This window comes from Phascolarctos cinereus, unplaced genomic scaffold, assembly GCF_003287225.1.
Source record: "Phascolarctos cinereus isolate Bilbo 61053 unplaced genomic scaffold, phaCin_HiC Scaffold_4;HRSCAF=312, whole genome shotgun sequence".
Classification (NCBI taxonomy): domain Eukaryota; kingdom Metazoa; phylum Chordata; class Mammalia; order Diprotodontia; family Phascolarctidae; genus Phascolarctos; species Phascolarctos cinereus.
In genome coordinates, this window is record NW_027555847.1 from 148,715,082 (window position 1) to 148,729,756 (window position 14,675).

Sequence of the window (14,675 nt, forward strand, 5' to 3'; positions counted from 1 at the left end):
ATGGCTTCTAATATCTCTTAAAGTCCAAAATTTCACCAACATTTGTGAATCCACTATCTAGTTTGCCTTCAAGTCTCTCCCTATTCCACCACTGATGTCATTGTCTTCATTCTTCTATGTTTCTGGTAGTATACCACCTCCTCCTTTCTTCTCTCCCTTTACCTTATTACTATAACTCTCCAGACCTTGCTCTTAATGTCTACATTTTGGAAAGTGAAATTACTGAAGTTGCTCCTCTCTCCCTCACTTTGTTGTATAGTATCATTATGTAGATTAAGGAAGACAGCTAAAGGGGAAGGAGGATGGGCATGTTGGCTAGCTATCTAGAAGAGTGTACAGTTACTCCTGGGTGAGTCCATTGCTGTTTCTAAGCCTTCACCTATTTACATACATATTTATACAGTCCTTGGTTAGTTCCTCTTTCTCCTGATGCAGTTCTTTGACTTTCTTTTCTGTTTGGTGCCATTATCCCTATCCCTTTGTGTCTACCCAGAATTATGTTGTTTCTATACTACCTGTCTCTTGGGATGGAGCCCAAGAGAGAAGCGTTTTATTGGAAATCCTCTGGGAGAGCTTCAGATGACACCATCAAACATCAGCAAACACTTGAGAATATTGTATGTTCTTCTTAATTTACCCCATATGTCTGGAACAGTCACAGATTTTCTTTGTTACAAGTACAATCCTGTCTTCAGGTTGTATATTAAACTCCATCCCTCTTGTCTCTTTTCATTACAGTTTTATTCCTAGGAATAATTTCATGACTTTGTGCACTGACAACGTTTTCCCACAAATTATTTTTTTCTGTGAATTATCAGCATCTTTATCAACTACTTGGCAAAGACATAGACGGCATATTTACCAGATTTGAAAATGACAAAAAATGTGAGTGCTAATACACTGGATGAGAAAATCAAGATAAAAAAATCAACAAACTTGTCTGATGATAGACAAAAGGTAATAAGATTAAATATACATCGGAATTTTGGTCAATTTATGATCTCATTAGTGTTGGCCCAGATCTCAATCTAGTCAACTCTTCTCATTATGAGCAATTCTTGTCAATGTCCTACCATTCCACAGATGATCAATACAATGATCACTGAATTTGAAAGCAGAGGGTCTGAGTTTAAGTTCCCACTCTGTCTATTACCATATATGTGATCTAGGGTAATGTAATTTAGTTCAATTTTTTTTTAATAACTAAGCATTTATTGAGGACTTATTTAGTGAGAGGGAGAATAGATGAATGGATCGAAGGGTGACTTTGGAGTCAAGTTGACCTGGGTTCAAATTCTGCTCCAGGCACATATCAGTAAAGCACTTAATCTCTCAGTACTCTAGGAAATTCTCCAAGGCTATAAGGCACAGAAGAGCTGCTGATTTGCATTGGTAGAGTGATTTCCTTCACTGAAAGCTCCCTACAATCATGAAATCGCAGGTCAGGAACAAAAAAAGAAAGAAAAGACAGAAAGAAATGTGTAATTCACCACACTGGGGAGGCTGAGATACAAATGAAGTAGCTCTCGCTGCTGACATTCTACCTGGGGTATATAACATGAATACATATAATAATAATGATAAAATTATAATAAAATAAATGAAAATTATAAAAAATAAGTTCAATACAAAAAACTTTATGAGAATAAGGGAGAGAGAAAACGAAGGTGAGAAGGGAGTGAGAGAGACAAAGAAGAGAGGAAATTGAGATACAGACAGAGAGATTGCACTTGCTATGAGGGAAGTGAAGGGAGGAATCGAGGCAGGCATAGTTGAGGAAGTAGAACCTAAAATGAGCCTTAAAAAGAGACTAAGATTCTCTGAGACAAGGATGAGAAAGGAGTGCATCTCAGAGGGGCAGTTCTGGCAAACATACAGAGGTAGAAGATGGGACCTTGAGTCCATGGAGTAGCAACTACAATGTAGTTGGGACATATAATTAATGAGGGGGAGTAGTATGAAATGAGTCTGAAACAGTAGAAGAATAAAAGATGGTAATGTGCCTAAAATGCTAGGATAATAGTGGTAGTAGTAGTAGTAGCAGCAGCAGCAGCAGTAGTAGTAGTAGTAGTAGTAGTAGTAGTAGTAGTAGTAGTAGTAGTAGTAGCTGTAGTCATAGTCATAGTTATAGTCATAGTAGTAAGCATTTATACTGCACTTTAAAGTTTGCAAAGCATTCTACATATTAATTCATATATTAATTCACTACAACTCTATAAAACAGGTGCTATTATTATCCCCATTTTAAAGATAAGGAAACCAAGGCACAGAGAAGTTAAACGACTTCCCTAGAGTCATCTGGCTAGGGAATGTCTGAGGCAGGGTTTGAACTCATCTTCTTCACTCCAGGACCTGCACTTTACTCGAGGTGCCACCCAGCTGGGAAACTGCTAAAACATTTTTTTAAACAAGGGAGTGACTTGGTCAAGAAAATAATGTTGGAAGCTAGGTGGAAAAGAGATTGGAGAAGCAAGAGACTGGAGGTAGGGAGACTGAACAACTGACTATTACAGGAGTCCAGGTGAGAGGTGATGGGGCCTGAATTAAGGATGTTGGCTGTGTACTGTAGGGGAGAGGATGGATAAAAGAGATGCTGAAGTAGAATTAATAAGTGTGAAGACCACTTGTTAGGTCCAAGATAATGGCAAGACCTTTAATGTATGGGTTGGAGCAAATAGCCACTGAGGAGCTTTGCAGCTCTTAGTCAGTGATTCTGTAAGCAAAAGGGATGAAGGAGTGGTAGGATTCAGAAAGATATGAAAACATCCTGGAAGGGCAATAGAAGAGGATACACTCCAATTTGTCAATGTCCTCTCTAAAACGGCAGGACCACAGATGAACACAATTCAAACTGTGGTCTGTTCGGAGCATAGTAAAAGCCGTCGCCTCTCTCATTCTAGATACTTAAAAACAAAGGATCATTTGAGGAGAAAAGTGGGTGTGTCCTACTGGAACTTAGCGGAAAGGTCCAGGCTCTTCATTCACCATTCCCTGTTTCCCTAGCTCTGTGTACCTTCTCTATTGTGATGTCACATTTATACTACAGGGATTCAATTAGAAAGTGATGAGGAAAAAAAGGAGTAGCGAGTGATTGGATCAGTGATTTTATTGGTATGGGGATCTACTAGATGCTGACTCTACCTCTACCAATACATGCCAGCACCTTCTCACAAATCTTAGAGAATTACCCAGAATCCACTGAGAGCTTAAATGACTTCCCTACATTCACACAGTCTGTATTTGTCGGAGGCAGTAGCTGAACCTAAGTCTTTTTGACTCCAAAGCTAGCTCTCTATCCACTATACTATACTTTCTCCTGTGCAGTAAAAGAAAAGGAGGAATGAAGGAAGGAGTGAGGGAAGGAGAGAAAGAGGGAATGAAGAAAGGAAGAAGGAGGGAGGAATAAAAGGAGGGAAGGAAGGAATGAAGAAAGAAAGGAAGAAAGGATGAGGGAAGGAGAGAGAAAGGTAAGGAAGGAAGAAAGAAAAGGAAGGAAGGAAAGAAGGAAGAAAAGATAAAGGAGGGAGAGAAAGGGAAGAAGCAGAAGAAATTTTAAAACTTCAGGACAGCAATGATGAAATAGTTACCTAATGAATGCCGAGGTATCACTGATGTGAGAAATGAAAAGCCAATGGTATGCAAAAGGCATACATGACCCTGCCAATGATTTCAATCACTTACAACTCAACCTTAAGAATGTTTTCCCACTTTAGTGAGAAAGGCACCAGCTGGCGTCCTTGGATAGGCTTTCCTGATTGTACTTATCTTAAGCAATACAATGGGTAAACATCTCAAGATGCTGTGTTAAGGGTTTTGAAACCTGTTGAGATAAAGAAGTCACAATACAGAAAAATCTTTTAAGTACCAGCTGTCCCAAACTGCATTGTAAAGTTATTAGTGAAGAGAATTTAGGCCAGGGACACACTTGGCAATTGGGAGCTTCGGTTATATTGAAAGTAGAAGTTATATAGGAAGTCTGGGGATGATGTCTAAGATGTACCTCTTTCTTCCCACTCCTTCTGCAGCTGTATTTTCTTCCTTCTTTTCACCTGTGGGGCTTTCATTTCCTCTCTTTGAAAAGGGGCGCTTTCCTCAATTCCCCTTTCCTTCCTCCCTGCTCTTGAAATGAGAGTGGCTGCAGTAACTTGGTTCTCCTTAGCTTATGCAGGGAGTGTTCCTCTTCATAACATAACATAACAGAAATGGAGTCATGAATACCTGGGTTCAAATTTCACTTTAGATGCTTACTGACTGTGTGACCATAAGGAAATCACTTGACCTCTCTGAGTTCTCTTATCTATAAAACCATAATAATACCTACCTCAAAGTGTTGTTCTGAGGAACACATGATTCAATCAATATATGTAAAACACTATATAAATGTGAATTACCAATATCATCATCACTGTTACCTCTTAGTAATATTCCCCTATCCTATGACGAGGAACATCCATGCACCTTAGCTAAATGTGCCCTGATATTTCTTGGCTTCAGCTTGACTGCAGCCCTTATCTGAATAGTGACAATGCCTTCTCTTCAGCTCTTTGGCCACTGATCTCCCACTGAAGAGATGGGAATTGCCCCTCTTCCTTCCTCCACTTTCTATTGGCTCAGGCTGACTCAGTTTTCAAAGATATCATTGCCTTTTTTCTTCTTTCTTTTAAGACTGGATTTTTCTATCTCTCCCAGGCTATAAGTGCAGGAACAATCATGAGCCTCATCTTACTACTGAAAGGGATAAGAGCTTTTACCCACTTCATTTTCTGACCTCAGCTATTTTGCCTCTCCTTACGCAATGTGATTCTACCTTTCAAACCAGGTTCAAACCACACCAATAATGAACTAAGTGTAGACACCTGATTGGCTTAGTCCACTGTAGCTCAGAACTCCTAAGATCAAGAGATCCACCAGCATCAGCCTCCCAAAACTGGGATTACTGGACATGTACCACCAACTCTGGGTTAGAGATAGTATTATTATTATTACTCATCCTACATTTTCTTTTTCTTTTTTTCTTTTCTCTTTCTTTTTTCTTCTTTTGCCTTTTAGTCACTAATCTGGCTCAGGGAGGGTATCCCATAGCATCTGACATTTTACTTTGCAGAAATACTGTCACATACACAATATAGTAAGTATCTGCCATGGTGAGAAAGCATTTTTCATGTATTTCAAGCCGTCTTTAGAATCCCTATGTAGCTTTCCTTGTCTTTGTCTCCTGCATTTAGAAAAAAAAAATCTTTCTCCTTAATTATGCCAATAAATCCCACAGCGGGACTATCCTGATGGTACATTCTCTGCAATTATTATCTTTGTGTATCTGAATTCACAAAACCTCAGTATGTTATTTGACAAGTTACTAAACACTAAACTAAAAAGGAGTACACTTCAACACCTACACATGTGAACCTCTGCAGTAAACAGGAGTCTCTGAGAATTGCAGTCATTTACCCCATGTAGTCTGGCCAATTAGAGGACTGCAGATTTTCAATTGGAAACCTTCCTTATTTGAACCCTGGCTGGTTTTATGTGGTAGCAACCTGCTGAATGTCTTTGGAGAGTGACATGCATCATTTAGGATTTCTTCACCTGGTTTTCATTTATACTTGGCTCTATCTAACCAGGCACTTTCATTGTTTGTGAGTCACTGGCAGAATAACTACTTGTGCCCACTTAAATGTGAATAAAATGGGTGGCTGTATTTGAAAGAATCTAGAGAAGAAATCATTTGGGGGTTTTTATGTGTTTGTTAATAGGATCCATTGAAAATTTGTATGAAAAGGTGGATTAACAGTGTTTTTCAAAGGTAAACAATGAAACAACTATTGAAAAAATGTTTTAAAAAAAGCTAAGTTTCTATGTGATGATCTCAAAAGGGGTATGCTGGTAAATATTTAACAACCAGCTCTCTAGGAAAAAAAGAGCATATGGCACACCTTTTCATCTATATTATTAACATTATCTTCATAACTTTCTTAAATCAAGACAATCAATAAAACAATAAATCATGTCTGACTTGTAGTATTTAGCTGATCAGTTCAAGCTGAATCGAGCATGTGACTGTCCACAAGGATCCTAAAAGAATTTCTAGGACATAAGAAATCTGAAATCTTTATTAATAATAATACAGTCACTTAAAATCACTTAACAAATGTCTGATTTTATATTCACAGTAACTCTGTAAGGGAAGCGCTATTTTTATTCCCACTTTGCAGATAATAATAATAACAATGATAACTATGAAATATAGAAATAATAATATATAATATATAATATAAAACTAAATAATAACAAAAACTAATATTTATAAAGTGTTTACTATGTGCCAGCCCCTAAGCAAAGCACTTTACAATTATCTCATTTGGTCCTCTCAACAACCATGGGAGTTTCCCGCCCCCCCATTTTACAGATGAGGAAACTGAGGCAAAGAGTGGCTTGTCCAGGGTCACACAGCTAATAAGTATCTGAGATAGTATTTGAACTTAGGTTTTCCTGACTTACAGAACCCTGGGAGTTTTCACTGGGGAATTTTTTTTAGGAAGAGACAAGTAGATTCTTTCAATTTCCACTTTGCCCTCTGGCTCTAAGAGATCTGAGCAGTTTACTTTTAATTTATTGAAATATAACGTCGTGGCACTTATTTGGTCATGATGTTGAGATAGTCCAATGATTCTTAATTTTTTTTTCTACTTAATTCATCTTCTAGGTAGTTGTTTTGCTTTAAAATGACGTATTTTCTTCTATTTTTTTCAGCCTTGTGACTTTGTTTTAGTATTTCTTGTTACCTCATGAAGTCATTGGCATCTATTTGGTCATTATAATTTTCAGGGAGTTTGTTGCTTTGGCAACATTTTGTACATCTTGTAACTTCTTGTAACTTCTCACGTTAATTACCTTTCTAATTTTTTTCTTCTATAGCTCTCTTTTTTTTCAATTTTTTTCTTCAAGTACTTGAAGAACTCTTGTTCCACCTTTCCAACAAATTCTAGCTGAATTAATGTCTATGTCTGTGCTGTTTCTTTTCCTCTTCTATGAGGCATTGCTTGTAGATGTTTTGGAATCATTTTGTCTTCCGTGTTTGTGTCTAGAGCATCCTTACCACCCTAATAGCTCATTATAGTTGAGTCCTTAATTGTTTGCCCATTCTTCCAGACTCTTGCCTGACCTTGCACACATTGTTAGGACTGGGCTCTGCCACATTTCTGGATGGAGCAACTGAGCCGGTCCTATTGCCACTTTCTTGAAGTATTGAGGGTTGTGTTATTGCAGGATCTTAGGGACAGGCTGAGGACTTGTAAGTTTTAGTGCTCCCAAAATTGTCTGATCCAGGCCAAAATGTGATTGTTGTTTCCCTCATCTGAGCTCTGCAGGTTCCTGATGGAGGCTTGGTTCCATGCAAGATGAACTACTGCTGAACTCCATCTCTGTTTTCTATCTAGAAGTTGTATTGGTTCAAAATGGCAGAATTGTAGGCTTGCCTTTGGTATGAGACTCCTGCCTTGGTCATTCCTCTGCAGGCTATGCTACATGCTAGAAGTCCGACCCTGCTCTGAATGGGGGTCTGAGCCACACCACTGCTGCTGCTGGCTTCTAAACTTTCTCCTTTCTCAGTACATCGCCCATAGCCTCCCTACCCAGGAACATCATCCTCTTGAGCGGGTCCCCCTCACTGTCCACTCACATCTATGACCAGGCGGTATGTGACAAAGTTGTCATTTCAGCCCTTTTAGTGCCATGGTATATGTCTGGAGGTGCCCCAGCATGGATGTCAGACTCCTTCTTCCCCTTGACTGTTCTAAAGGATGAACACCTAGCTGTTATTCTATATGAACAAATTATTATAATTATTATTATTCATAAGTTCACCAAGAAATTGTAAAGTTAGATTCATTCTAACAGCCCATCCTACAAACACCACATTTCATTGGTAAGAAGCATGGCATAGGAGATTGCTTACAAATCTTAGAATCAGGAAGACCTATGTTTAAGTCCTGCAGGTGACATTTACTAGTTATGTGACTATGGGCAAGACATAGGATCATAGCTATAGAATTGGAAATGATCTCCAAGGCCATCTAGCATAATCCTTTCATTTTACTAATGAAGAAATTGAAGCACAGAAGAGTGAAGTGATGTCCAGTGGCAGAAATGACAAGATTCAGAGCCAGGTCCTATGACTCCAAATCAATAGCAATTTTCATGGTACCCTATCACTTCCTTTTTTGAGCCTCAGTTTACTGAGTCAAATAGGGATAATAATAACTGAATACCTCACTAGAGATATTCTAGCATAGTGGATAGAGATCTGGCCTTAGGGTCAGGAAGACTTGGGTTTAAGTAAGACCTGCCTCTGACACATTTTGGCTGTGAAACCCTGCATAATTCACCTAAATCAGAGTGGGGGGAGCCTGTGACCTTGAGGCCACATGTAGCCCTCTAGGTCCTCAAGTGTGGCCCTTTGACTGAATCCAAACTTCAACCTCTTAGTGTTAGAGGTAACTCTTTCTGATTATTGCACAGAAGTTGCTGACATGTATTGGTAGAGGGAGTATTCTCAAATGAAAATTCCTTGTATCAGTGAAATCACAACCATAGGTCTAGTATCTTAAATATCAGATAAGGTTTTTGTCAGGTTTAAATTAGATGATTCCTGGAAGAGCTTTGCAAACTTCAAAGTGCTGTATAATGTCAGTTATTTATTGTTATTATTATTATGTGACTTCAGTACAAGGAATTCTATAAAAGAAGACTGCATTTCTGGAGGGTTTGTTTTTGAAAGCTAACTGGTTCACACATAACCCCCTCAGGAAAGGTTTCTTCCCCTTTGGGGCACTCACCAACTCTGAGTTATCATTAGAGGTGCTAATGCTAGAAGGGAAAGAGAAGCCAGTAAACTCTTTGTTAATCTGCTCATGTGGCTTCTGGACTGCATGCCTGCAGAGAAATAGTCTTCAAAGCCAAGCCCGCAGAGCCATGCTTGCAAATGGATTCTGGCCATTGAGCAAAAATCTGGCAGCCTCTGACTGAGGGCTTGTTGGAAAGGACAAAGAACACACCGCGAGTAGTTTTTCATATGTCATTAGTAGCCTAGAAATTCATTCAAATCTGGGCAATTGACTAGAGTTTTCTTTCTCCCTTCCCCTCCCCCCCCATGTCTGAACCTTACCAACATTTCTTTACTGGATGCTTAAACAATCTTTTCTGTACTGATCTTACTGTGTCCATGTGATCCCACTCCAGAATTTCCCCTCGAGCCACTTTGTAGTTATAAAAATCCTTTTTCATATGGGGAAGAACATGAGTTGTACAAAATTCTCAGACTTCACAAGTGAAAAAGAGAATCATCGCCGTATGTTTCTATTTAATTCAACCTACATTTATTAAGTACTTACTACATGCCAGGCAATGCAATTAGATAGAAAGACAAAAACTAAACAAGACCCTGCCCTCAAGGAGCTTACATTCTAATGGGGAAAGTAGCACATGAACAGATGAGTGAAGGCAAAATATAGAAAGTCCCCAAAGTCTTAGTGCAGTTTTATAAGTAACATTTTTATGAATACTTTGGAAAAGAGGATATGTGGAATTCTTATGTCTTTGAAGACTGTAATATGTCCTGTAATATAATAATGAACAAAAATCATTTTGGAGTCATGGAGTAGAGCACTACCACTTGGGGAAATCAGGAAAGATCTCCCAGAAGAAGAAATGCTTAAGCTGAACCTTTTAGGGATCTATGGATTATAAGAGAAGGGGGTGCACAAGGACAAAAGTCCAGACATAGATGGGAACCTGTACAAAAGCAGTGAGGTAGGCCATAGAATGTTGTATAAGGAGAACAATGAAGTCTATTTGACTGCAGAGTTGGTTTTTGTGTGCATTGGGGTGGGCTGGGGTGGTGGGGGTAATGTGAACACATAACGAAAAAATAATTTCAGGGCAGATTCTAAAGGGTTTTTAAAAAGGCAGCATTGATCATAAAAAGGAAACCAGATTTCTTCATGAACGGGTCATGCCAGAATAGCATCATTCCTTTTTTTGACAGAATTGTTGAACTGGAAGATCAGGCAAATGCTGTAGATGCAGTTAACCTAAACTACTGCAAAACATTTGATGGAGTATCTCATGTTATACTTGTGGACAAGAAAGAAAAGACACGGGCTAAATAATTTTACACTAAGCTGGCATAGACGTGACTATAGGCAAGACATTATTAAGAAAAAGCCAAAAAGCTGCTGGAATTAATGGAAAGCTAGACAACATTATGGTTGGGTGGATTCATAACTGGTTGCATAACAGGACCTAAAGACTAGTGAGTCATTATTGATTCAATGTCCATATGGAAGGAGGTCTTTGGTGGAGTGATCCAGGGATCTGTTTTGATCCTGTGATGTTTAGCCTTTTTATATAAATAAATTGGAAAAGGGGACACATGACATTCATATCCAATTTTAAGATGGCAGGATGCTGAGAGGAACAGTTAACCCATTAGATAATAGGAAAGGATGAGACCTAGTTTCTAGTTCTGAGAATTACAAAAGCTGAAGATTGCAAATGATTAGTAGTAAGCCATAAGACAGAAATCCATTCAAGGACAAGACATTGACCTGAAGCTCAGGTAATATAATTGCATTTTTTGAGACAGTTAGTATACTTAGTATACCGAGTTCTTGACTTGGAATAGGGAAGACCTGAGGTCAAATCTTACTTCACACACTTACCTTTGTGATCCTGGACCACTCATTTAACTTTTGTCAGCCTCAATTTCCTCATTTATAAAAATGAAGATGGTAATAATATCAACCCCCAAGGTTTTGTGAAAATCAAATTAGATAACATATGTGAAGCACTTTGCAAACCTTTAAGCAATGTGTAAATGATAGCTACCATTATTTCTTAGCTGGATTCAAATATAGATGAGCAAGGATTTCCGGAGTTGCACATTTAGAGAAATTACTCAATACTTTGTAATAAGTACTTAGTACTTTGTACTAAGACAAAGGTAACATTGAGTAGATTTAGAGGGAAGAAGGAGTTCACTAGTGGGCAGGAAGAAAAAGAAGAATGAACTACAATCATAAAGTTATAGAACCCCTAGATTGGAAGACTCCAAAGATGCCATCTAATCTAATCCAATATAATTTACCCTAACCATAAATTCCCAAGATTATGCTCAAATGTTCAAAGTAATCCAGGTGGCCCTGAATTTAGTTCATACAATCATTGATTTTTGTTCTTGGAAGTATCCTAAAAGGTTGCAGTTGTTCTTGTCTGGCTCTTTGCAACTCCATTTGAGGTTTTCTTGTCCAAGTGGTTTACCATTTCCATCTCCAACTCATTTTACAAATGAGGAAATTAAGCAAACAGAGTTAAGCGCCTTGCCCAGGATCACACAGCCAGTAAATATCTGAGACTAGATTTGAACTCAAGTCCTCCTGACTCCAGACCCAGAATTCCATGTACTGTGCCACTTGGCTGACCCATCCTAAAAGGTACATTAGTTCAATTTCCATTTCCATGAAGGAATCCATAATATTCTTTACCTCTACCTCTGCTAGGATACCTCTAGTGATGGGGATCTGACTACTGTTCAACACAGCTTATTTCACTGCTAGATAGTTCTAGGATTTACAAGGCCATTCCTTACACTCAGCTAAAATCTACCTGAATGTTGCCTTCTATCCATTGACTCTATTTCTGCTTTCTGATGCAACACAGAATAAATCTAACCTTTTTTCCACTTGACATTCCTTCAGATATTTGAAGACAGTTATCATGCTTCTCCTAAATTTTTTCTTATCCAAGGTAAACAGCTGCTGTTCAGATTTAGACACATAAACATATTCTGCTCTAAGATCATAAAATTTCATTTTATTGTCATTTTAATTTGTTTCATTCACCTTAAGTTTTTGCCCACAATATTTTGGTCCTATGAGATGGATAGCTAATATTGCTAACCATGGTGACCTTAGTCCTACTTATTCAGAGAATCATAGATATTTAAAGTTTGGGAAGGTCTCAGAAGTCATCTTAGCTACCCCAAGTATGAATTCATAATTATTTCTTTCTGTCAAATTTTCAACTTCATTTTATTACCCTTATTTTTTCATTGGTAGGTGTATATATGGGGCCATGTATTTTTCTCCTTAATCTCTTTCCTATTGTTTTCACCTATGCATTGTGATTTTTTTTTCTTTCTACGTAATGTCTGTTGCCCTTCAGAGTATTTTATTTGAGAGTTTTCTTTTCTCTTCCATCAAATTTCCACTTAAAATCCTTACTTGAGCCACTTTTGCTCCACCTTAGTATGAAATCATCCTTGGACTTGCTGCTTTTTTTAAAGGGATGAGTAGAGATGAAACCCATATATTGTCCTATGAGCCACTGCCTTTCTATGCCAGTATTTGTCCTTCATCTTCACATGTTTTTTCTCAGAAATTCATCTTTGTTGATTGAGTCCCTAGCTATTATTGATTAACCCTACCTGATTCTGAGTCTGCTGAGCCCTATTTTATGGTACCATAAAATGGAGCCCAGAGGCTACTGCCTCTATGGAGTTTCAGCATGAGATCTCATGTGCATGGCACATAGTACGTGCTTAGTAAATGTTTACTGACTGCCTGACTGCCCAAGTGTACCTTTCTCCTCACTTCTAGGATAGTAGTAGAGTCCATCACTCCCAGCCAATGGTATCTGATTGAACTAAAGTATACAGGGGCTTGGTTAAGAACTCTTCATATGTCCCTCCATGGGGAACAGAGACATTTATGACAAAGAATAAAAAAAAATTAAATAAGCCCCAGGCTCAGCCCCAGGTATCCCATAATTTCCCAGGGTAAATTTGCTGGGGAAACTCTAATGACAACTGAGAATTACAAGGTGAATGAGTAGCAATCCATCATGGCTTCTCAAAGATACTCTTGAGAATGCAAAGTGGAGAATGATGCATCAAATCAGTAAAATATATAAAGGGAAAGATTTGAAAAGATAACATGTGGCTAAAAACTCCATTTGGACTTGCAGTTTATTTTCTGATGTACATAAACAATATTTCATATTGTATTCCCTGACTGGAAAACAATTTGAAGATATGCTACTCTTTTAAAGTATATAGCTAAATTGTAAGTTGTTGGTAGGAGAGATTGCTTTACTTTTGTTTTTATACTCTCAGTAACTAATATGATGCCTGGCACACGGTAAGCACTTAATAAGTGCCTGCTGATTGATTGATTAATTGAGGCCAATAGAGCCCACTAGCCATCTCCATCCCCCAATTTACAGTGTCAGTCCAAACAAGTGAATGTGGGCAAATTAACCGAGTAAAATTGAGATGAAAAGTTTCCCATATATGTTAGATATGTGTGTCTTTCCTTCCTTTTTTTTTTTACATTGATCTTCATCCCACTCCATATGCTTCCCTTCTGATTTGTGAGCACTGCTACTTGTCTTATTACTAAATTAGAAAAAAAAATACTTCAGCTATTTGATTCAGCCCCCACCCCCACCTTCAGCTCCCTCAGTTGAATGTGTGCCCCTTCCTCACCCTTCATTCCCCCTGGCAAGTTTGCTGAGGTGTGTACCAAGTTCTAGAAAGTCTGAATACCATCTTGCCTTGAATTAAGTGGGAGCCAGCTGGCACCACTTATCTCTTCAAGTTACAAGAAAATGTGAGAAACAACAGGGTGTAAATGTGGGTTTGAGCAGAGTCCTAAAGGGCAGCTATGTGTGAAAAAAGTATATCATGAGGATGAGCTTGTGAATTGTGTATTATCCTGAAGGATTCTGACTTGACAAGACTTAGCCCAATTTTGTTTCCCTAATCAGCTCTTCAGATTTTCTTTACCCATTCAAACTATCTTCCAACACAGGATAATTTCTCGAGGAAGGGAAGCATGAAGGGGGGTGTAGAGGGGAGGTGAGAGGAAATTCATTTTCTCACTTTGCACCCATATACTGTAAAATGGAAATCAATATAGGGTAAAAAAAGGATCCCAGTAAAGACTGAATATTAATGCTTGCAATTTCTTGGAATTTCTCTTGAGTTTCAACACACCATCCTTGGATCTGTAGGCTAACTTTAATTCATTATATAATGCATCACCTTTTGAATAACTATCACTTTTTATAGTTTTTAAAATCCATGTGACTATATATCACAGATATACTTCATGAAAGATTCTTTTTCCAATGAAAATGTTACAAAGGGAGAAATTTATTGAATCCTTGCAAGGAGAGAGAGATTAGCCAAGATGAATGTGTGTGTGTGTGTGTGTGTGTGTGTGTGTGTGTGTGTGTGTGGTATTTTTAGAAATGAAGATAAGTAGAAATCATGTTCATAGCATTTGTTTGGATATCATTTAATGAAATGAATTATTTCAGGAAGTTCACAAATGCAAAATTTGGGTTATTAGCTTTTTCTGTCACAATTTTTACTGCACATGCAGCAAAACTTAAGAACCAAGGGAAAAGATAGGTCAGAGAGAAAAAAAATAGGTGGTTTGAGGAGAGTACTAGAAATACAAATGAGAAAAGTCTGGCCTTGAGAAAGGTTTGTACTTTAAAGGGAAAGTTGTTGGGGCTGGGATAGCATTGAGATTATACAAGAAGATTGATATATATAAGCACCTCTCTCTATTCTTATCTTTATCTAGATATCTCTATCTATCTGTCTATCTATC